General features: G+C 50.3%; 1 protein-coding gene across 1 annotated transcript in view; it reads left to right on the forward strand.

Moving 5' to 3' along the window:
• unc5a (unc-5 netrin receptor A) overlaps nt 1–24,408 on the forward strand; it is a 900,708-nt gene that overhangs the window by 555,333 nt on the left and 320,967 nt on the right. The window lies entirely within an intron of this gene.

The raw sequence follows: 24,408 nt of genomic DNA on the forward strand, positions 1-24,408 counted from the left end.
AGAGTAAGATAGATTATGAGAGTAAACTTGCTCAGAATATAAAAACAGATGGTAAAAGTTTCTACAAATCTATAAAACAAAAAGGAGTGGCTAAGGTAAATATTGGTCCTTTAGAGGATGAGAAGGGAGATTTACTAATGGGAGATGAGGAAATGGCTGAGGAACTGAACAGGTTTTTTGGGTCGGTCTTCACAGTGGAAGACACAAATAACATGCCAGTGACTGATGGAAATGAGGCTATGACAGGTGAGGACCTTGAGAGGATTGTTATCACCAAGGAGGTAGTGATGGGCAAGCTAATGGGGCTAAAGGTAGACAAGTCTCCTGGACCTGATGGAATACATCCCAGAGTGCTAAAAGAGATGGCTAGGGAAATTGCAAATGCACTAGTGATAATTTACCAAAATTCACTAGACTCTGGGGTGGTCCCGGTGGATTGGAAATTAGCAAACGTGACAGCACTGTTTAAAAAAGGAAGTAGGCAGAAAGTGGGTAATTATAGGCCAGTGAGCTTAACTTCGGTAGTAGGGAAGATGCTGGAATCTATCATCAAGGAAGAAATAGCGAGGCATCTGGATGGAAATTGTCCCATTGGGCAGACGCAGCATGGGTTCATAAAGGGCAGGTCGTGCCTAACTAATTTAGTGGAATTTTTTTAGGACATTACCAGTGCAGTAGATAACGGGGAGCCAATGGATGTGATATATCTGGATTTCCAGAAAGCCTTTGACAAGGTGCCACACAAAAGGTTGCTGCATAAGATAAAGATGCATGGCATTAAGGGGAAAGTAGTAGCATGGATAGAGGATTGGTTAATTCATAGAAAGCAAAGAGTGGGAATTAATGGGTGTTTTTCTGGTTGGCAATCAGTAGCTAGTGGTGTCCCTCAGGGATCAGTGGTGGGCCCACAATTGTTCACAATTTACATAGATGATTTGGAGTTGGGGACCAAGGGCAATGTGTCCAAGTTTGCAGACGACACTAAGATGAGTGGTAAAGCAAAAAGTGCAGAGGATACTGGAAGTCTGCAGAGGGATTTGGATAGGCTAAGTGAATGGGCTAGGGTCTGGCAGATGGAATACAATGTTGACAAATGTGAGGTTATCCATTTTGGTAAGAATAACAGCAAAAGGGATTACTATTTAAATGATAAAATATTAAAACATGCTGCTGTGCAGAGAGACCTGGGTGTGCTAGTGCATGAGTCGCAAAAAGTTGGTTTAAAGGTGCAACAGGTGATTAAGAAGGCAAATGGAATTTTGTCCTTCATTGCTAGAGGGATGGAGTTTCAGCCTGGGGAGGTTATGCTGCAATTGTATAAGGTGTTATTGAGGCCACACCTGGAGTATTGTGTTCATTTTTGGTCTCCTTACTTGAGAAAGGACGTACTGACACTGGAGGGTGTGCAGAGGAGATTCACGAGGTTAATCCCAGAGCTGAAGGGGTCAGATTACGAGGAGAGGTTGAGTAGACTGGGACTGTACTCATTGGAATTTAGAAGGATGAGGGGGGATCTTATAGAAACAAATAAAATTATGAAGAGAATAGATAGGATAGATGCGGACAGGTTGTTTCCACTGGCGGGTGAAAGCAGAACTAGGGGGCATAGACTCAAAATAAGGGGAAGTAGATTTAGGACTGAGTTTAGGAGGGACTTCTTCACCCAAAGGGTTGTGAATCTATGGAATTCCTTGCCCAGTGACGCAATAGAGGCTCCTTCATTAAATATTTTTAAGATAAAGATAGATAGTTTTTTGAAGAATAAAGGGATTAAGGGTTATGGTGTTCCGGCCGGAAAGTCGAGCTGAGTCCACAAAGATCAGCCATGATCTCATTGAATGACGGAGCAGGTTCGAGGGGCCAGGTGGCCTACTCCTGCTCCTAGTTCTTATGTTCTTACACAATACCCAGTCTTGGGTGGCCTGGTCTCAAGTTGGTTCCTCAATGTATTGGTACAGAAAACCATCCCGTATGCACTCCAGGAATTCCTCCTCTACAGTATTGTTACTAATTTAATTTGCCCAATCTGTATGCAGATTAAAGTCACCCATAAACACAGATGTTCCTTTATCACATGCATCTCTAATTTCCTGTTTAATGCCATTCCCAACATCACCACTACAGTTTGGGGGTCTATATGCATTGGGTGGGATGGCAGCTGTGTACTGTTGCTAACTTTCTCCTCGGTTCAATTGCTCTGTTTTATTACCTTTGCTCTCGAGTCGCCAGGTATCTTTATGATACAGCCACGAGGTTCAAGTCCGAGTGATGATCAATGACCCAATACACCGATTAGTAAGATTCAAATCAAAGCACATTTATTATACACAGTAATCGCTACTCATGCACAAATTCTACGTCTAAGCTACTTCTACAAATAACAGGCCTATACTTAACTTCGGACTGGCCCACCAGGTCAGGGGAACAAATGGCCTTTCGTTCGGGTTCTGAGTCTGCGGGATTCGAAGTTGGTACGGATTGGTAACTAGGAGCGCCTGTCTCTTGGCAAGCGTTGAATTAAGACTTACTTCGTTCGGTGGTCACTGCGCCGGTCACGGTCAATGTTGGTTCATGTTGCTGGGTGACCCGGGCAGGACAAAGAGGTGAAGAGGGCTGAAGAGAGCCCGATTTGAACTTGGGGTTTAACTCTTATAGTCCCCAGGGGCTTCCCGCCTTTTGGGGCGGACCCTGTACCTGGTCCCAAGTGATTGGACTTTGTCCCAATCGCTTGGTTCGATTTCTCCAATACTGGAGCGGTTTCCTGATCGATGGCCGGTCTTGAGGTGCTCGTTCACCTCCTTTGTGTTGGCTCCTGCTGGCGCCGGGGAGTCTGGCTTTGCTTTGTGTGTGCCAAATGTTACTTATTGTACCCGGGGATTGCTCATCAGTATGCAGATGGCTGCTACATTGTTATGGTGATGGTCACTGGTATCGATGTTGTCTGGCCTTTTGCAGAGTTTTAATACACAGCAAACCTGCACCTGCCGGTTTCTGTCTTGTTGGCTGACTTTCCCATCAGCCTTTGCCGTTCGCCATTTTAAATCGGGAGTTGGCCAATTTAGGTGTCTACAGTACCTGTGAAAAATGATACTCCATGTGAGAAAGGTATAATGTCCTTCACAATTAAAGGTAGATGAGGATTCATTACAATCAGGAAAACAGCCTGGATTCTAAACTAAAGTTTTGTGAGGGCCACGAAGAATCAAGCACGAGTTTTAAGGATACAAAGTAATCACATTTATTTACAATAACATATATATATATAACAGCAGCAGCAACTTCCCTTGCTGCACACTCCTTCCTGCTAGTTCCTAAACTGGCCAGCTTTATTTATACTAGGAGTTTACTAATGGTTTCTCCGCCCCCTCATTGGGGAAGCTCATACTCCCACAGGATTGTGGGATTGTCATTAGTCTCCAGCCAATGGTAAGTAGGCAGGTTTGTAACATCCCTCCCCCCCAAAGTCCAAGGAGTCCACCGAAGACTCTGGCGAAGGAGGGCGTCGGACTCGTTTTGCCGCAGGCCAGACACCATTTGCACGCGCCGCTGGATCAGGCAGTGTGTAACAAGACGGAGACCGGCGCTTCCGTGATGAACGGCGCAATGGCTGTACATCCACGGCACGTGGATCCCCCCTCTGATGCAGCCTGTGTCTCCATCTCGGAGTCAGAGTCTGCTGCCTCCGTCATGTCAGCGTCTCTATCTCCATTCGTTTCTGTAACGACCTGCGCAGGCTTCGAGTGAGGCACCAGTGGAAGATTGTCTCTGGTCTCTGCGGCTGTAGAAATTAGCTCCGGGGGTGGGGAATCTTTTGAGGGGATAGTCTTCTGGACCAAACGTGGTCTACATGTTTGCGCTGGAGACGACCCTGGGCTTGCACCTGGTAAGATATAGGGCCCGTTTGGTGAAAGATTACACCAGGAACCCACTGGGCACCACCAGCAAAATTCCGAACAAACACTGGGTCACCGGGCGCAAACTGCCGAATTGGCCGATGCCGAGACAATCCCTGTCACTGCTGTTCTTGTGTGCGGCGTACCTTTGCGCCAATATCCGGGCAAACCATACTAAGGCGGGTGCGAAGTCTCCGGCCCATTAGGAGTTCTGCGGGAGCTACCCCAGTCACCGCATGGGGGGGGTGGTCCTATACGTAAACAAAAAGCGAGCCAGTCTCGTGTCCATTGATCCGGAAGACTGCTTCTTTAGGCCTCTTTTGAATGTCTGCACTGCGCGCTCTGCCAACCCATTTGAAGCCGGGTGGTAAGGGGCAGTGCAGATGTGGCGTATGCCGTTCATCCTCGTGAACCTTGCAAACTCCTCACTCGTGAATGGAGTGCCGTTATCCGTGACCAGCACCTCGGCGAGGCCATGCGTACTAAACGACAAACGCATCTTTTCAATTGTTGCGCAGGACGTTGTCCCCTGCAACTTATGCACCTCTAGTCATTTAGACTGTGTGTCAATTAATGGAAAGAACATGGATCCTTGAAAAGGGCCTGCGAAATCTGCATGCAAGCGTGCCCAAGGCCGCCCTGGCCATTCCCAGTGATGTAGGGGCGCGGCCGGCGGAAGCTTCTGATGCTCCTGGCAAATGGAGCAGTTTTTGGCCACCTTCTTAATGTCGGTGTCGAGGCCTGGCCACCAGACATAACTCCGGGCCAACATTTTCATTTTGGTCACACCTGGATGCCCATTGTGCAACTCTGTTAGTATCAGCTCCTGGCCTTTTTCCGGGACAATCACACGCGTCCCCCACAAGAGGATGCCGTCTTCCACGCTGAATTCTGACAGCTTGGAGGAAAATGCCCGCATCTCGCCTGGGAGCTGTCTATGCTGCCCACCATACAGGACTATGTGCCGAACCTTTGACAGGACTGGCTCCGTCTGGGTCCACTGACGGATCTGTGATGCCGTGACAGGCAAGGTGTCCATAAAATTTAGGGTTGCAACCACCTCACCGGTCGTGGGGGTCGACATGGGGCCGGTCGATAAAGGCAATCGGCTCAGTGCGTCGGCATTTGCTATCTGCGTACCTGGTTTGTGCTCCAGAGAATACTCGTATGCAGCAAGCAACAAAGCCCAGCGCTGGATCCGTGCGGAGGCAATGGGCGGTATTGGCTTATCCTCTCTGAAAAGTCCCAGCAGAGGCTCATGATCAGTCACGATAGTGAAATGGCGGCCATACACGTACTGGTGGAAGCGTTTCACCGCAAAAACCACTGCCAGGCCTTCCTTCTCGATCTGCGCGTACTTTTTCTCCGCTGCAGTCAATATGCAGAAGGCGAAAGCTATCGGTCGCTCGGCCCCGTTCTCCATCTTATGGGACAGGACGGCCCCAATACCATACAGGGATGCATCACATGTGACGAGCAAAGGCTTTCCAGGATCACTGTGGGTTTGTAACCCAGACAACGACAATTGTTCCTTTACCCGCCGGAAAACGGTTTCTTGCGGCTGACCCCAAACCCAGGTGTGATTTTTCATTAGCAGAAGGTGCAAAGGGGCCAGCGTAGTTGCCAGATTGGGGAGGAACTTCCCGTAATAGTTTACGAGACCGAGAAAAGAACGAAGATGCGAAGTGTCAGTCGGGGCGGGGGCCTGTTGAATTGCACGCACCTTGTCTGCGACGGGGTGCAAACCTTCGCGGTCCACCCGATAACCTAGGTAGACTACTTCTTTTGCCTGAAATACGCACTTTGTGCGATGTAAACGGTTCCAGCCTCCGAAAGGCGTCTAAGGACAGCCTCCAGATTTTCCAAATGTTCCTGCTCTGACGTCCCTGTAATCAAAATGTCATCTAAGTTGACAGCAACACGTGGTAAACCTCTCAAAATGCCCTCCATAACACATTGAAAAATTGCGCAGGCAGAGGATACTCCAAAGGGCAACCATGTATATTCATACAGTCCCCGGTGTGTATTAATCATTACATGTGGTCAGGAGGCAGGGTCCAGCTCCAACTGCAGGTAGGCGTGACTCATATCTAATTTTGTGAACGAGAGTCCACCTGCAAGCTTCGCGTAGAGATCCTCTATGCGAGGCATTGGATATCGGTCAAGTCGGGAAGCCGTATTCACTGTAGGTTTCTAGTCGCCACACAAGCGAACTGTGGCATCTGGCTTCATTACAGGTACAATTGGTGCTGCCCAGTCAGCAAAATGGACGGGCCTGATAATACTCAAACTCTCCAAACGAGTGAGCTCCCCTTCTACCTTCTCGAGCAAGGCGTAAGGCACAGGGCGCGCCTGGAAATAGCGCTGCGTGGCTCCTGGTTCGACTTGGATACGGGCTACGGCCCCTTTTATTTTCCCCCAAATCAGGCTGGAATACATCTGGGTATCATCCTAGCACCTCAGACAACCCTTCAGAAACTGTTTGGAGGATGTGCTGCCATTACAACCGCAAATGGCGCAACCAGTCCCGACCCAACAGGCTGGGCCCATGGCCGCGCACCACGATACGTGGGAAACGCCCCTCCTGGCGTCCATAAACAACAGGGGTCATTGTAGTTCCTGCAATGTCCAGTGGTTCCCCCGTGTAGGTGGCCAACCTGGCCTGTGAGTCGGTTAATGTAAGGGTCTGTATACCCTGCTTGATGCGGTCGAATGTCCTCTGGGCGATCATGGAGACCGCTGCACCAGTGTCCAACTCCATCTCAAGCGGGTGGCCATTGACCCGTACTGTCACCTTAATGGGGGCCACATGGGGAGCTGCCCACAATGCAACTGCAGGCAGTCGTCCTCCATCTCCACGTCCTCAGGAGTAGTCGCCGCAGGTTCATCCACATGGAAGGTACGGCCCCTGGGCTGGTCCCAGTTACGGCCCCTTTGCTGGTCCCAGTTTCGGTCGGAACGACGGCGCCCCCAGGACCGCCGTCCGCGACGGGGTCGGCGCCTGCAAGTCTGACACGGACATGTCTCCTCATCCATTGGTTCTGGAGAAGGCTCCCTTCGGGAGGAATGTCCGACGGCCACTGGCGTCAGTCCGGACGTTGCCTCGCCCAAGGTACCGCAGGAGTGCGGAGGGACGTTTTCGGACGGAAGGGGTTGCGCCCCAAGGCATGCACTTCCATTCCCTGTAGCTCCTGCACTCCTCGTTCTGCGCTCTCTCGGGACAATACTATTTGAATGGCCTGTTGAAAAGTCAATGTTGGCTCAGCTAACAACTTTCTCTGGGTGGCCGCATTGTTAATACCGCAAACCAAACGGTCGCATAACATTTCTGACAAGGTCTCCCCATAGTCACAGTACTCCGCAATCCTGCGTAGCCTGGATAGAAAATCGGCAAGGGATTCTCCAGGGGTCCTCTCAGCGGTATTAAACCGGTAACGCTGGACTATCGTGGACGGGGTTGGGTTAAAATGTTGCCCCACTATATTCACAAGTTCATCAAACGTTTTGGTGTCCGGCGCAGCTGGGTACGTAAGGCTCCTAATCATCCCAAACGTATGCGGGCCGCAGGCGGTGAGCAATATGACCACCTGGCACTCGTTTTCGGTGATATTGTTTGCCCGGAAATAGTAACGCATCCGTTGTGTGTACTGGTTCCAGCTTTCCAGCGCAGCATCAAAAACATCCAAACGTCCGTACAGAGGCATGGTATAATAGAAAACAACTTCCAACCTGTATCCAACAAAAATCCAGGGAGGTGGCTTCAGCAGTGTAGACAGCTATTCACTTTAACCTTCGTCGTCAGTTTTGTGAGGGCCATGAAGAATCCAGCACGAGTTTTAAGGATACAAAGTAATAACATTTATTTATAATAACGTGTATATATATATATATATATATATATATATAAAACAGCAGCAGCAACTTCCCTTGCTGCACACTCCTTCCTGCTGGTTCCTAAACTGGCCAGCTTTATTTATACTAGGAGTTTACTAATGGTTTCTCCGCCCCCCTCCTTGGGGAAGCTCATACTCCCACAGGATTGTGGGATTGTCATTAGTCCCCAGCCAATGGTAAGTAGGCAGGTTATAACATAAGGGAAATGCCAAAACAAAAGGAGCCTGACAGAACCAAAATTAGAGATGGGTGTGATCTGACCAACACCCCGCAATGGTAAACAGAGTTTATGGCAGCCATGGGCAGGCAGGTGTTAGAGATATGTCTAAAGTGGTTGTTCCTATTCTCTCACAGATGAAGTGCCCTCCAGCTAAAATTAAATCTGATGGTATGTAAGGGGTTAACATCTGTAAGATAGTGCTAGACAACCACTAGATGGCAGCACCAGATCTATGTATATAAACTCACTGAGAGGAGATTCCCGCCTCTTCGTATCAGAAGTGACTAGTGAGCAGAGCATTAGAGATATAGCTTAGTTGGCCAGTGTAGTTATACATTATATATACTGATTCTTATTTACCTAATCTTCAGTTATCATTGTAGAAGAGTGAACAAACTCATTGATATTTATAATTTGTTATTCAATAAGTGATATTTACTTAATTTGAAGACTGATAGTTTTCCTGAATTACAAACATCAGACCATTCTGGAAGTAAGCAAAAGAGTAACAACAAATTACTATCATGTAATATAACAGTAGTATTGTCGCTGGGCTAGTAATTCAGAGACCCAGGGTAATGCTCTGGGGACCCAGGCTCAAATCGCACCACAGCAGATGGTGAAATTTGAATTCAACAAAAATCTGGAATTAGAAGTCCAATGATGACCATGAAACCATTGTCGTAAAAAAACATCTGGTTCACTAATACCCTTTAGGTTGGTTGTCAGTATAATTCTTAGTACAATCAGAATTGTTTAGCACGCGTTGTCCAATTGCAAAATCACATCTAATATTGGATACTATGTTTTTAGCATTACAAGCATGGGTTGGTTGAGTATGGTCAATACCTTGCCTGCTGTGAACAACTGTGTTGTTTAATATGATCTGCTAGGCATTGGGACATATAACCTACATACCGTACTGGCACAATACCACTACAACACCGTATCGCCAATACTGTCATGGACAGATGCATCTGCAGCAGGCAGGTTGATGAAGATGAAGCCAAGTATGTTTTTGCCTCTTGTTGATTCACTTACCACCTGTTACCGACCCATTCTAGCTAGGACAGGACCAGCTCAGTCAATGGTGGTACTACCAAGCTACACTTGATGATGAACATTGAAGTCCCCCCACCGAGACTACATTCTGCACGCTTGACACCCTCAACAATTAATCCAAGTGGTGTTCAATTTGGATGAATACTGATGCATCAGCTAACGGGATGGTGTCTGGTAATCAGCAGGAGGTTTGCTCCATGCTTGATCTGATGCCATGAGACATCATGGGGTCGGACCATCTGCACCCTTACCATTCTCAATGCTTCACCCAAGTGGTGTTCAACATGGGGGAGTACTGATTCATCAGTTGAGGGGGAAAAGTATGGGATAATCAGCAGGAGATTTCCATGCGTAATCTAATGTCATGAGACGTCATGGGGTTGGAGGCTGTACCAATCAGAGTCCGCTTAGCAACCATCAGCACCCTGTTCTCAGACTAAATTGTTGTTCCCTTCATGTTGATAATCTCAAAATCTTCCTGATGATTGCAAGATGAAAAGTTTAGTTTGTAGTCTGTTTTTCAGCAATACAAATATTATTTAAGGTTTTCACAATTTTATAGCTTTGTTAGAACACAGAAGTTTAGAGTATAATATGAAAAGACTGTGGGGGCAATCTGCTGGTTTCATCCCATCGGAAGCCCCTGGGTGGCCGTACTCTGGGCAGGGTGGCACCCTGCCACCCAGTCACCTTGGCACTGCCAGACTGTCACCTTGGCAGTGCCACCTGAGTGCCACCCTGACACTGCCACAATGCCCAGGTGGCACTGCCAGTGTGCCAGGGTGGCAGTCCCAATTTGCGAGACTGGCATTTTGCCCATGCCGGGTTCAGGTCTGCAAGTCCCCAGCCCATGTGAGGTGACATGCCCGATGACCCTCTTATAGGTGAGTTGGGGCATTGAGGGATCGGGGGTTGCAGCGGGGGTGTCAAGAGATTGGGATCCCCTTTAAAAATGGCATCCCGATCTCTTCCTGCACAGAGCAGCTCCTCAGTGCAGGCAATGATGCTGAGTGCGGCCTGGGGAGGATGTTCCCGCTGGGGTACTGAAAATAAATAGAGTGCCGTTAGATAGCGCCGGAAATGACCCCGCTAATCCCGCCCAGAAGACCCTTGTTTTTTTGGTTAGATCGAGCCCTGTATCAAACCAATCAGACTTTGAAATCCTGCCTCAAGAATTTGCTTCAGTATGGTATGACTTTACTTGTCTCTGTGAAAAGGAATGAAATTTTACTGGTGATGCACTAAGTGTGACTGATGTCTCTATAAATCACCATAATAATCCTCTAGTATTCATTATGCTGTTTTGAAAGTTGCTAATTGCTGATGAAGTGAACATATATCTTCCCAAGGAATGAAACATGTACATGCATCATAAAATGCACTAAAAAGGCACACGTGGTTGGGATTCTGAATGAGTGAATATGTGTAATTTTCTAGGAATATGTTAATCTTTTAACAGAGGCTCTTCATTTAACTTTCTCCCTCCCATGTCCTTGAAGTGTAACATAGCAACTGGAGCAGCAGAAAGCTGAACAATCTTGAAAGGACGTTATGATATTTGAGAAAGCATCATCAGGTGACTGCATGATGCATATTCTTCACCAGGTCACATATACACACCTCTCTGTGGTCTCCAAGAGAGCGAGTTGATTGTCACATGTGAGACCATACACAAAGAGGACAATTCTAGAGCAGCATCAGAAAAGGTGAGAGATTCTGTCAGTATTTCCAGAGGCAGTGAGCACTCTTGGAGAAACATTGGAGGAGTCCATCCCAAACATGAGTGCCATGATGTCTCGGGCTTTTGTGGAATGCCCTCTTGCTTGTAAAAACAGTCACAACAGGCAATCAAGTGCATGCTTGCACTGACCAATGGCCTGCACACTCAGCTTGCCACTTTAAATAGGATGGGGACTTCCGGGTGCGGCGATGACCAGCTGAGTCGCACGTTTCGGCAGCTCCCGGTGAAACGGACTTTTAGGCTCTTGATAGGAGCCCCAACGGCAATTTTGACTGCTAAAAACACTGTGCAGTAAACCAGAAGGGAATCCCCCCTGGATACGGATGAAAAAAGGAGGAGAAAGTGGCCGGATTGCAGTGGATGCTTTAGAACAGCAGCAAGGAAGGCAAGCAAAAACCAAGATGGGGTCGGAAGGTGGCAGTTTAACATGGGGCCCTGAACAACAAGAGTTCTTGAAATGCTGTGTGGAAGAGCTCAAAAAGGAAATGAAGAAAGAGCTGTTGGCCCCGATACTACAGGCGATCGAAGGGCTAAAGGAGGAACAAAAGACCCAGGAGCGGGAGCTTCGGGTCGTGAAGGCAAAGGCAGCCGAGAATGAGGACGACATACAGGGCCTGGTGGTGAAGACGGAGATGCATGAGGCACATCAGAAACGATGTGTGGAAAGGTTGGAGGCACTGGAGAACAATGCAAGGAGGAACAACCTGAGGATTCTTGGTTTTCCTGAAGGTGCGGAGGGAGCGGACGTCGGGGCATATGTGAGCACGATGCTGCACTCGTTAATGGGAGCGGAGGTCCCGGCGGGTCCGTTGGAGGTGGAGGGAGCATACCGAGTGATGGAGCGAGGACCGAGAACAGGAGAAATTCCCAGAGCCATAGTGGTGAGATTCCTCCGTTTTAAGGATAGAGAAATGGTCCATAGGTGGGCAAAGAAAACTCGGAGCAGTAAATGGGAGAACGCGGTGATCCGCGTTTATCAAGACTGGAGTGCGGAGGTGGCGAGAAGGAGGGTGAGCTTTAATTGGGCCAAGGCGGTGCTTCATAAAAAGAAGATAAAATTTGGAATGCTGCAACCGGCAAGACTGTGGGTCACATATCAAGGAAGGCACCACGACTTTGAGACGGCGGATGAAGGGTGGACTTTTAATGTGGAAGAAAAACTGGAATGAGTGGGTTATTAAAAAGAACGTTTGAACAAAGTGGTGGGGCGAATGTGGGGGGGCGAAGAGGGGGGTTAAAAAGGGGGGAAAGAGGAGTTTTATGTACCAATCCTGCGATGTGGTAACTTTTCTCTCTTCCACAGGTGGTGATGGCGGGTGGAGGGGAGGTGGAGGAGATGGGGCGTTGGCCATTGGGGGCGGGGCCAAGGGAGAAGCGCGGGCTTGGTTCCCGCGCTATGATAATCATGGCGGGAATAGAGAAGCAGGAAGGAGGGGGCGTCGCACGGTGCGAGCCGAGGTCACGGGGGGAAGCCGAGGTCGGCCAGAGTTTGCTGACTTCTGGGAGCAACATGGGGGGAGTAATTACGCTAGCGGGGGATCTAGCGGGGGGGGGTGGGAGGGGGGAATTATTGGGTTGCTGCTGCTGGGGAGAGGGGGGAGCTGGTATGGGAGGGGATGGGCGGGGGGGGCACTGCCTGGGGGAGATACAGCTGCGTGGGAACCGGGTGAGGAGCTGGTAAAAGGGGATGGCTAATCGACAAGGGGGGGGGGTGGTAGGAAGCCCCCCAACCCGGCTGATCACGTGGAACGTGAGAGGGCTGAACGGGCCGATAAAGAGGGCACGGGTACTCGCACACCTTAAGAAACTTAAGGCAGATGTGGTTATTGTGGTGTTGGGTGCTCTGGTGCACAGATGAGCCAACACAGTTGTATGTGGTACAACTCTATTTTATTTTAACTCTTATAATACAGTTCGTTCTGGATACTCTGCACGTGCTGTCTCCCTGAGTGTGTTTGGTAACAGATCTGTCCTGGTCCTCCTCTGCAGCTAATACTGACCACCGGGGGTCGTGTCTGTGCTTTTATATCTTTCTGTCATTGGTTGTGGTGTTGTGTGTTCTGATTTGTCTGTTGGTGTGTCTATCATGATGTGTGTGTTTGAATATCATGACATCCCCCTTTTTTACAAAGATATGTGCCTACGTGGTTATAAATATAATTGTGTCGTGAGTGCATCTAAGAGTGTGTGTGTGTGTTGTGTACAGCGTGTGTATATGACGTAACTATTTACATGGGGCGATGTCGGGTGCGTCACACTAACAAGGTTGTACCATAACAAAACATGGATGCGAGAGAGAAAAAAAAACTTGAACAGTGGTCCGGTCAGACGATATCTGGAACAATAAACAACAACAGGTTATAATACAGAAGTGTTTGACTTTTTGAACGTATGAACAGCGTTATAAGTCCAGTCTAATGGGTGACCGCCTCAAGAATGGGCTGGTCCTCAAGCCGGTTCAGCTGTGGAGATTTGTGGTCACACTGGTTCACCTTGGACTGTTGGAGGTGATGCTGTTGCCGAAGTCTCTACTTTACCATTTGTTGTACTTCGTGCAGTGCTTGGTTTTTTCATTTGTGCAAATATAACATTCAACATCTTTGTTAGTGTTGCCTTGGCTGTGGTTTGGTTCTGGTGGCGATGGAAGGGGCATGATCCGTGGCATCTCCACGAAGTCATCCTTGGGAACCAGTGGAGGATCCGGCGTGTGCGTACGGTTCAGTTGCGAGCGTGGAAGGCGGCGCAAAGCTCGCTGATTGCGCCTACGCACCAATCCATCCGCCCTGCATGCCAGGAACAAGGTGGAGTCTTTCTTCTTTTTATGCTTGTGGTGGACGGCATCTTGTAGCCGATGGGTCGTTGCCATCGAAGTAGCACCATCACTAATATCATGCAAGGCGATGACTGTGCCAGATGTTGAAGTTGGCCGAGACTGTGCACGCTGGTTCCGGCCACCTGCTGTGCCGGAAGGGCGACTCCGCAGAGAAACGTCGAAGCATGTCGCCTTGGAGAGAGAATTGTTGCTCGCATCAACGTCTGGCGATGGCGCGAATTGGTGTGTCCATCTTGGACCGCCGGTGCTGGTTGCCACTGCCGACCCAGTGGGACTGCCACGCGATCCATTCCCTGTCGCCGTGGCATCCGCCGTCACCCTGAGCGTGCCATCACCGAGGCCGCGACACCGCCCGTCCGGAGCAAGGTCTGGCGTGCGCGAATCAGAGTCGGCGCTTGGCTGCTCGCCATCTGGAGTCCGGTCTGCCTTCCGTCGATGCCCCCCGTCCGGAGTCCCAACAGGTTCACTGGAGGCAGCCGAGATTCCCTGAAGCTGCACTTCTGGAGTCGGAACATGCAGGAATGCACCAACCAGTGGAGAGGCTCGAGCCATCGAGGGTGGAAGCGGTGCGCCGCCACCGCAGTCGTCAGTGGTCCCACCGTGATCGTTGAGTGCCTCGGTACGCACTAGGCGAGGTCTGTTACCTTGCACCTTTTGCATGGGAAGTGGGATGCTGTCGTCACTCGTCTCACATCCCGTGGATAGATCCTCATTAGCAGCTTGCTGTTCACTAGGGTTGGGTAAATTGTCAGAGTTTTCATCTGGTGGTGCACACCATGTCGGTGGACTGTCATTGTCTTGCCGTTGTCCTTCATTTGGGCTTTTCTTCTTTGGAATTTTAAATCTTCCCCCAGACATTGCAGAACCTTGTTTATTATCCCCAAATTCTCCCATATGTATGGTCTCGAATATAGGATCCAATGTTTCTATCGACATTGTACTATTTTTCAAAGAACATTCCGTTTCACTTTTCTTCTCAGGTACCTCATATGTATCTTTGTCTAATGTACATGCCTTCATGGTCTCTGGGTCTGATTTTGCTGGGACTGGCATGGTCACAGTCTCTCTTTTACTGTTCTCAATTGCCCACATTATACTCCCCATACATAACTGCTTAATCACTGGGGTTAGTGTGGTACAATGGATAATCGGGTCGACCTTATCTGCATCTTCACCATTAGTGGAAAGCACACTTGGTTCACTTGAAACTGCTGTGGGTTTTAAATTCGTTATCTGGCTACTCGATGTCGGTGTCCTCAGGATTCTTGCTCCAATGTTCTGCTCATTTATCAGTGGAGTGTGTATAGGTTCAATGCAATTAATGTTCCCCTCAAGGTTTGAAGAGTCATTACTGACTAACTGCTGGTCTTCGAAGTTGGGACTTTGCGGCGTTGTGTTGAAGGGAGACATTTGTCCCTGCTGTAGATATAATTCAGGTTGTGTTATCTCCATTAACTGAGGATCAATGTCTTGTCCATTTTTTCGGTCCGTACTAAAACACTGGCAATTCTCAGTCTGCTCCTTGCAAGTTAAACATTCAATTAATTTCTTTAGCAAATCCTCAGCATCCTTCTGTGGCCGTGCAGCATTATTCATCTCTGTTCGGCTATAATGATCCTGAAGGTCAGCGCATAAACCTTTTTTCTTCGGGCTTGGACGAGGCGATTCCTTTGGCTTGTCTTCAGTTGGGCTTGAACAGTCTTCAGCGCTGTGCCCTTCATTGTGGCATGAGAGACCGTCATGGTCATGCTGCTGTGTAGTGGAGCATGGTAGGCTGTTATAGCCTTCTTGCTGTTCACATGAGCATGGCAGACTTGTATCGTCTGCCGCTGGTTGGTCAGGAGAGGTTGCTAGACCCTCATGGTCGTGTTCCTGCAAGGACTGCACTCTGGAGTCTTGCGTTGCTTCTATCGTGGAGGCTGTCCACGAGCTCCCTGTGGAGGCTTGTGACTCTGGAGTCACTTCTTGTTCATGCAAGGACTGCGCTCTGGAGTCTTGCGTTGCTTCTATCGTGGAGGCTGTCCACGAGCTCTCTGTGGAGGCATGTGACACTGGAGTCACTTCTTGTTCGTGCAAGGACTGCGCTCTGGAGTCTTGCGTTTCTGCAATTGTGGAGTCTGTCCACGAGCTTGCTGTGGAGGCTTGTGACACTGGAGTCACTTCTGGTTCATGCGAGGACTGCGCTCTGGAGTCTTGCATGTCTTCTTTCATAGAGTCGGGAACGTTGAGCGGGACGTGGACCACGCTCTGTGTGGCAGCAGGGCGCTCTCCGTGTGCTTGCAGCGCTCCCTGTCTGTTAATGTCAGGCTGCAGCATCATCCGGTACTGATAAATTGGGACGTCATATCTGCTGGATTGAAGATCCTCAAATCCGAAAAATGAATCCGCATCTGCGTCGGATTCAATGTGGGGGCCGCCAATGTGCAACACGAAAGGTTCGTCCGAGTCATAGTCGTATAGGACCACGGAGCTATCATTGGGCTCGCGAGGTCTGGAAACACTGTAAAGATCATCATCGAAGTATTCGAGGTCGGAATCATCGGCTTGTGCGTAGGTAACTGCTTGTCGGAGGGTTCTTCGGGGGTCAAATTCATCTCCTGGGTCAATTTGCGGCAATGTGCTGTCATTCCAGGTGAGGGAAGGTTGTTTTACAGCTTTAACAGATTTTTGTTTTTTTGATTTGGGACGTTTCCCTTTTAAATTGGATTTGGGATGTTTCCCCTTTAAATTGGTGCAGTCTGGGGCCTCTGACATCCTGACGCTCGGTATGTAGCACGTAGGAAGCGACTGCGCATGCTCAGATCGCTGTTCCTTTACCGATGGCCGTTTTCTTGACTGCGCATGCGCAGCATCTCGCGCATGCGCAAACGAAACTTCCGGTTCTGCGCACTGCTCGCGCAACTGTGCTAGCGTGATACCTTTAGCAAGATGGCCGCCGACCTCGACCCAGCCCTCTCTCAGGCCCGGGATTTCGGCCTCTGGGAATTCGGGCTCCGGGATCCCAGCCACGAGGTGAGTACTGCAGCTTTTCTTACCTTTACTTGCCGATTGGATTGCGTTTTCTTCACAGTACTTGGAGAATTTGTCCAGGACTGCCTGGTAATCGTACCTTTGCTGCCTCCTGAAGAACCTGAACCTTGTGAATATTTCTCTTGCCCTTGCACCGGCGATGGTGAGGAGAAATTCAATTTTTTCGCTATCATCCAGGTCTTGGAGTTCAGCTGCCACCAGGAACAATTCGAACCATTGCCGGAATCGCCGCCAGTTTTCGCGGAGATCGCCGTAGCACTGGAGCGGCTGCGGAACCGGGAGCTCTATCATTTTGCCTGGGCACTGCTGGTTGTCTGTGTACACTGAGGTATGCCGGCAGGTATCGATCCACTCCTGTACCATGTGGTGTTGGGTGCTCTGGTGCACAGATGAGCCCACAGTTGTATGTGGTACAACTCTATTTTATTTTAACTCTTATAATACAGTTCGTTCTGGATACTCTGCACGTGCTGTCTCCCTGAGTGTGTTTGGTAACAGATCTGTCCTGGTCCTCCTCTGCAGCTAATACTGACCACCGGGGGTCGTGTCTGTGCTTTTATATCTTTCTGTCATTGGTTGTGGTGTTGTGTGTTCTGATTTGTCTGTTGGTGTGTCTATCATGATGTGTGTGTTTGAATATCATGACAGTTATGTTACAGGAAACGCACCTGAAACTGATAGACCAGGTTAGGCTACGCAAAGGATGGGTGGGGCAGGTGTTCCATTCGGGGCTAGATGCGAAAAACAGGGGGGTGGCTATATTAGTGGGGAAGCGGGTAATGTTCGAGGTAAAGACTATAGTGGCGGATAACGGGGGCAGATACGTGATGGTGAGTGGCAAACTACAGGGCGAGACGGTGGTTTTGGTAAACGTATATGCCCCGAACTGGGATGATGCCAATTTTAAGAGGCGGATGCTGGGATGCATTCCGGACCTAGAGATGGGAAAGCTGATAATGGGGGGAGATTTTAATACGGTGTTGGAACCAGGGCTGGATAGGTCGAAGTCCAGGACTGGAAGGAGGCCGGCAGCAGCCAAGGTACTTAAAGATTTTATGGAGCAGATGGGAGGTGTAGACCCGTGGAGATTTAGCAGACCTAGGAGTAAGGAGTTCTTGTTTTTCTCCTATGTCCATAAAGTCTACTCGCGAATAGACTTTTTTGTGCTGGGAAGGGCGTTGATCCCGAAGGTGAGGGGAACGGAGTATACGGCTATAGCCATTTCGGATCACGCTCCACACTGGGTGGACTTGGAGATAGGGGAGGAAACAGGAGGGCGCCCACCCTGGAGAATGGACATGGGACTAATGGCAGATGAGGGGGTGTGTCTAAGGGTGAGGGGGTGCATTGAAAAGTACTTGGAACTCAATGATAATGGGGAGGTCCAGGTGGGAGTGGTCTGGGAGGCGCTGAAGGCGGTGGTTAGAGGGGAGCTGATATCAATAAGGGCACATAAAGGGAAGCAGGAGAGTAAGGAACGGGAGCGGTTGCTGCAAGAACTTTTGAGGGTGGACAGACAATATGCGGAAGCACCGGAGGAGGGACTGTACAGGGAAAGGCAAAGGCTACATGTAGAATTTGACTTGCTGACTACGGGCACTGCAGAGGCACAATGGAGGAAGGCACAGGGTGTACAGTACGAATATGGGGAGAAGGCGAGCAGGTTGCTGGCACACCAATTGAGGAAAAGGGGAGCAGCGAGGGAAATAGGGGGAGTGAGGGATGAGGAAGGAGAGATGGAGCGGGAGGCGGAGAGAGTGAATGGAGTGTTCAAGATATTTTATAAAAAATTATATGAAGCTCAACCCCCGGATGGGAGGGAGAGAATGATGGGCTTTTTGGATCGGCTGGAATTTCCCAAGGTGGAAGAGCAGGAAAGGGTGGGACTGGGAGCACAGATCGAGGTAGAAGAAGTGGTGAAAGGAATTAGGAGCATGCAGGCGGGAAAGGCCCCGGGACCGGATGGATTCCCAGTCAAATTCGATAGAAAATATGTGGACTTGCTCGCCCCGGTATTGACGAGGACCTTTAATGAGGCAAAGGAAAGGGGACAACTGCCCCCGACTATGTCTGAAGCAACGATATCGCTTCTCTTAAAGAAGGAAAAGGACCCGCCACAATGCGGGTCCTATAGACCTATTTCCCTCCTAAATGTAGATGCCAAGATCCTGGCCAAGGTAATGGCAATGAGAATAGAGGAATGTGTCCCGTGGGTGGTCCACGAGGACCAAACTGGATTTGTGAAGGGGAGACAGCTGAACACAAATATACGGAGTCTGTTAAGGGTAATGATGATGCACCCACCAGAGGGGGAAACGGAGATAGTAGTGGCGATGAATGCCGGGAAAGCATTTGATAGAGTGGAGTGGGATTATTTGTGGGAGGTGTTGAGGAGATTTGGTTTTGGAGAGGGGTATGTTAGATGGGTGCAGCTGTTGTATAGGGCCCCGATGGCGAGCGTGGTCACGAATGGACGGGGATCTGCATATTTTCGGCTCCATAGAGGGACAAGGCAGGGATGCCCTCTGTCCCCATTATTGTTTGCACTGGCGATTGAGCCCCTGGCGATAGCGTTGAGGGGTTCCAAGAAGTGGAGAGGAGTACTTAGAGGAGAAGAAGAACACCGGGTATCTTTGTATGCGGACAATTTGTTACTATATGTGGCAGACCCGGCGGAGGGGATGCCAGAAATAATGTGGATACTTGGGGAGTTTGGGGATTTTTCAGGGTATAAATTGAACATGGGGAAAAGTGAGTTGTTTGTGGTGCATCCAGGGGAGCAGACAAGAGAAATAGAGGACCTACCGTTGAGGAAGGTAACAAGGGACTTTCGTTACCTGGGGATCCAGATAGCCAAGAATTGGGGCACATTGCAAAGGTTAAATTTAACGCGGTTGGTGGAACAAATGGAGGAGGATTTCAAGAGATGGGATATGGTATCCCTGTCACTGGCAGGGAGGGTGCAGGCGGTTAAGATGGTGGTCCTCCCGAGATTCCTCTTTGTGTTTCAGTGCCTCCCGGTGGTGATCACGAAGGCTTTTTTTAAAAGGATCGAAAAGAGCATCATGGGTTTTGTGTGGGCCGGGAAGACCCCGAGAGTGAGGAAGGGATTCTTACAGCGTAGCAGGGATAGGGGGGGGGGCTGGCACTACCGAGCCTAAGTGAGTATTATTGGGCCGCTAATATTTCAATGGTGAGTAAGTGGATGGGAGAGGAGGAGGGAGCGGCGTGGAAGAGATTAGAGAGGGCATCCTGTAGGGGGACTGGCCTACAGGCTATGGTGACAGCCCCATTGCCGTTCTCACCGAGGAACTACACCACAAGCCCGGTGGTGGTGGCTACACTGAAGATTTGGGGACAGTGGAGACGGCATAGGGGAAAGACTGGAGCCTTGGGGGGGTCCCCGATAAGAAACAACCATAGGTTTGCCCCGGGGAGAATGGATGGGGGATATGGAATGTGGCAAAGAGCAGGAATAACGCAACTGAAAGATCTGTTTGTGGATGGGAAGTTCGCGAGTCTGGGAACGCTGACCGAGAAATATGGGTTGCCCCAAGGGAATGCATTCAGGTATATGCTACTGAGGGCTTTTGCGAGGCAACAGGTGAGGGAATTCCCGCAGCTCCCGACACAAGAGGTGCAGGACAGAGTGATCTCAAAGACATGGGTGGGGGATGGTAAGGTGTCAGATATATATAGGGAAATGAGGGACGAATGGGAGACTATGGTAGATGAACTAAAAGGGAAATGGGAAGAAGAGCTGGGGGAGGAGATCGAGGAGGGGCTGTGGGCAGATGCCCTAAGCAGGGTAAACTCGTCGTCCTCGTGTGCCAGGCTAAGCCTGATTCAGTTTAAGGTATTACACAGGGCGCATATGACTGGAGCACGGCTCAGTAAATTTTTTGGGGTGGAGGATAGGTGTGCGAGGTGCTCGAGAAGCCCAGCGAATCATACCCATATGTTTTGGTCATGCCCGGCACTACAGGGGTTTTGGATGGGGGTGACAAAGGTGCTTTCAAAAGTAGTGGGGGTCCGGGTGAAACCAAGCTGGTGGTTGGCTATATTTGGGGTTGCACAAGAGCCGGGAGTGCAGGAGGCGAGAAAGGCCGATGTTTTGGCCTTTGCGTCCCTAGTAGCCCGGTGTAGGATATTGCTAATGTGGGTATTGCCCCCGGGGGTGGAGACCTGGATAAATGACATGGCAGGGTTTATAAAGCTACAGCGGATTAAGTTCGTCCTAAGGGGGTCGGCTCAAGGGTTCACCAGGCGGTGGCAACCGTTCGTCGAATACCTCGCAGATAGATGGAATGGAAAAAAGAAGGCAGCAGCAGCGGCCCAGGATCGGGGGTGGGGGGAGGGGGGGGGGGTGGTGGGGGGGAGGAACCAGAGGGACTCTCAGGGTTGTTAATATATACTGTATAATATGTATAGGTCGTTGCTACAGATAATTATATATTGGACTGTTAAATTATATTTTTGGAGAGTGTTACTTGTGATAAGGCAGTTGCCAATTAGGGTTAGTTTTCATTTTTGTTATTTATTATTTATTCATTTTCTGTTTATAAAATAGGTCATTGTTATTTGTGTTGTTATAATATTGTGTAAAGGATGCACAATGTACTGTGTTGGTTGACCAAAAATTTTCAATAAAATATATTTTTTTAAAAAATAGGATAGTGGAAAGCCTCACCTTGGCCAAACAACACCTCAGTAAAGTGGAGCAAATTGCTCCCCAGCTCTTGGCTATTAGGGGAACCAGAAAAGAGCAAATGGAAGAAGTGGATACTCTGCTCAAGATGCTCCCATGTTTCATCCATTGCCCTACCCCACCTCACCTCAGTCAGAGCCCCGCTTGCTTTTACTTTCGAAGCCTGCAAGGTGCAGGTGGAACCCTCACAGACCCCAAAACTCAAAAGGTGTCTGCCACAGGCATCTCCGCTAACTCAGGAGGATGAACAATTGACTTAGCTAGTCACCATATAGAAGGAATAAGAAAAGAAAATAAAGACTTTTCGCTGCATGAAAGGACTTGTGTGGTAGTCACCACTGTTGTATATAGTGCACGTATGAGATGTAATAGCGTAAGGCTCCTGTACTACAGGTACGGGGGTAGATCCCTGCCTGCTGGCTCCGCCCAGTAGGTAGAGTATAAATGTGTGTGCTCACTAATTGTGGCCATTTTGGCAGCAGCTACAGGAGGCCACATATCTTTGCGTAATAAAGCCTTGATTACTCGCCACTCTCGTCTCATCGTAATTGATAGTGCATCAATTTATTACGCAGAGATTTTACAGCGATGGACCTACCCATCAAGCCAGATCGCCTGCAGCTGCACATTCAAGCAGACAACGCCACGTCGTCCTTCAACCACTGGCTAGGTGGCTTTGAAGCCTACATTGGATCAGCCACAGACCACCCTCAGAGGCACAGAAACTACAGATCCTGTACACATGGTTGAGCTCCGATATCTTTCCCCTTATCCGGGATGCACCCAACTACACTGAGGCCATGGCGCTTCTGAAAGAGAACTACGCCCGGCCGATCAACACACTCTATGCCAGGCACCTCCTGTCCACGTGGCACCAACTCCCCGGTGAGTCATTGGAGGATTTCTGGCGTGCCCTGCTCGCTCTGGCGAGGAACTGCGATTGCCAGGCAGTATCGGCCATTCAGCATTCCGAACGCTGAATCAGGGACGCTTTCGTTATGGGCATAGGGTCGGCGTACATCTGGCTGCGCCTCTTAGAAGGGGATACACTCGACCTCGCGGCGATCAAGAAACTCGTGACCTCGCTAACGGTCGCCTCCCGTAATGTGCAAGCGTACACCTCCGACCGCACGGCGATCCCCTCCTGGACATCGTGGATCCCACCAGCGACCGCCCCCAGCCAACCCCAAGCCTGCGCCACGTGGCAGCCAGCCAACCCCAGGGGGCCCAAGTGCTACTTCTGCGGGCAGACAAAACACCCCCGCCAGCGCTGCCCAGCGCGGAGCCCACTCTGCAAGGCCTGCGGGAAAAAAGGACATTTTGCTGCGGTGTGCCAGGCCCGGTCGATCGCCGCTGTAACCAGCCCCATTGTTCCTGTACCCCCCAAGTGCGACCCATGGGCGCTGCCATTTTCACCCCCGCAACCCATGTGCGGCCCATGGGCGCCGCCATCTTCCCACCATCAGACCTCGTGCGACCCATGGGCGCCGCCATCTTTAACGCCACCATCTTCGGCGCCATTTTGGACAGCGCCTCAGGACCCCTGCTCGTCGGGCACCTCATCAGGCCACTCATCGCCCACAACCGCCGCCGACCAGCCCGGGGCCCACCAACACCAGTCGCAGCTCGCCTCCATCACGCTCGACCAGTCCTAGCCACACAACCTCGCAACCGCGATAACGACGGTGAAAGTCGATTGCCACAAGACACCTTGCCTTCTCGACTCCGGGAGGCAAGGAGAGCTTCATCCACCCCGATATGGTAAGGCGCTGCTCCCTCGCGGTACACCCCATTACCCAATGCATCGCCCTGGCCTCCGGATTACACTCCGTGGAGATCCGGGGGTACTGCACCGCCACCCTCACTGTCCAGGGCGTAGAGTTCAGCAACTTCCGGCTCTACGTCCTCCCCAACCTCTGCCCTGCCTAGCTACCCGGCCTGGACTTCCAGTGCAACCTTCAAAGTCTGACCCTGCAATTCGGCGGGCCCCTACCACCCCTTACTGTATGCGGCCTCATGAACCTTTAAGGTCGACCCACCTTCCCTGTTTGTGAACCTCACCCCGGATTGCAAACCCGTCGCCACCAGGAGCAGATGGTACAGTGCCCAGGACAGGACCTTCAGCAGGTCGGAGGTCCAGCGGTTACTGCGGGAAGGCATTATCGAGACCAGCAACAGCCCCTGGAGAGCCCAAGTGGTAGTTGTAAAGACTGGGGAGAAATGCAGGATGGTCATTGACTACAGTCAGACCATCAATCAGTACACGCAGCTCGACGCGTACCCCCTCCCACGCATATCTGATATGGTCAATCAGATCCCACCGTTCCAGGTCTTCTCGACAGTGGACCTAAAATCTGCCTACCACCAGCTCCCCATCCACAAGGCGGACCGCCAATATACGGCGTTCGAAGCTGACGGACTCCTTTACCACTTCCTTAGGGTTCCCTTCGGCGTCACTAATGGGGTCTCGGTCTTCCAACGGGAGATGGACCGAATGGTTGTCCGGTACGGACTGTGGGCCACCTTCCCGTACCTGGATAATGTCCTCATCTGCAGCCATGACCAGCAGGACCACGAGGCTAACCTTCTCAAATTTCTCCACACCGCAAAACTCCTGAACCTAACGTATAATAAGGAGAAGTGCGTGTTCAGCACCAACCGCTTAGCCACCCTTGGCTATGTGGTGCAAAATGGAGTCCTAGGGCCCGACCCCAATCGCATGACCCCCCCCCCGACATGGAACTCCCCCTCCCCCACTGCCCCGAGGCCCTCAAACGATGCCTGGGATTCTTCACATACTATGCCCAGTGGGTCCTTAACTATGCGGACAAGGCCCACCCACTCATTCACTCCACAGTTTTCCTCCTGATGGCCGAGGCCCACCAGTCCTTCAACCGTATCAAAGCCGACATCGCCAAGGCTGCGATGCACTCAATCAATGAGACCGTCCCCTTTCAAGTTGAGAGCGATGCATCAGACGTTGCTCTAGCTGCCACCCTCAACCAGGCAGGCAGACCTGTGGCATTC

This window comes from Scyliorhinus torazame, chromosome 7 (genome assembly GCF_047496885.1).
Source record: "Scyliorhinus torazame isolate Kashiwa2021f chromosome 7, sScyTor2.1, whole genome shotgun sequence".
NCBI classification, from domain to species: Eukaryota; Metazoa; Chordata; class Chondrichthyes; order Carcharhiniformes; family Scyliorhinidae; genus Scyliorhinus; species Scyliorhinus torazame.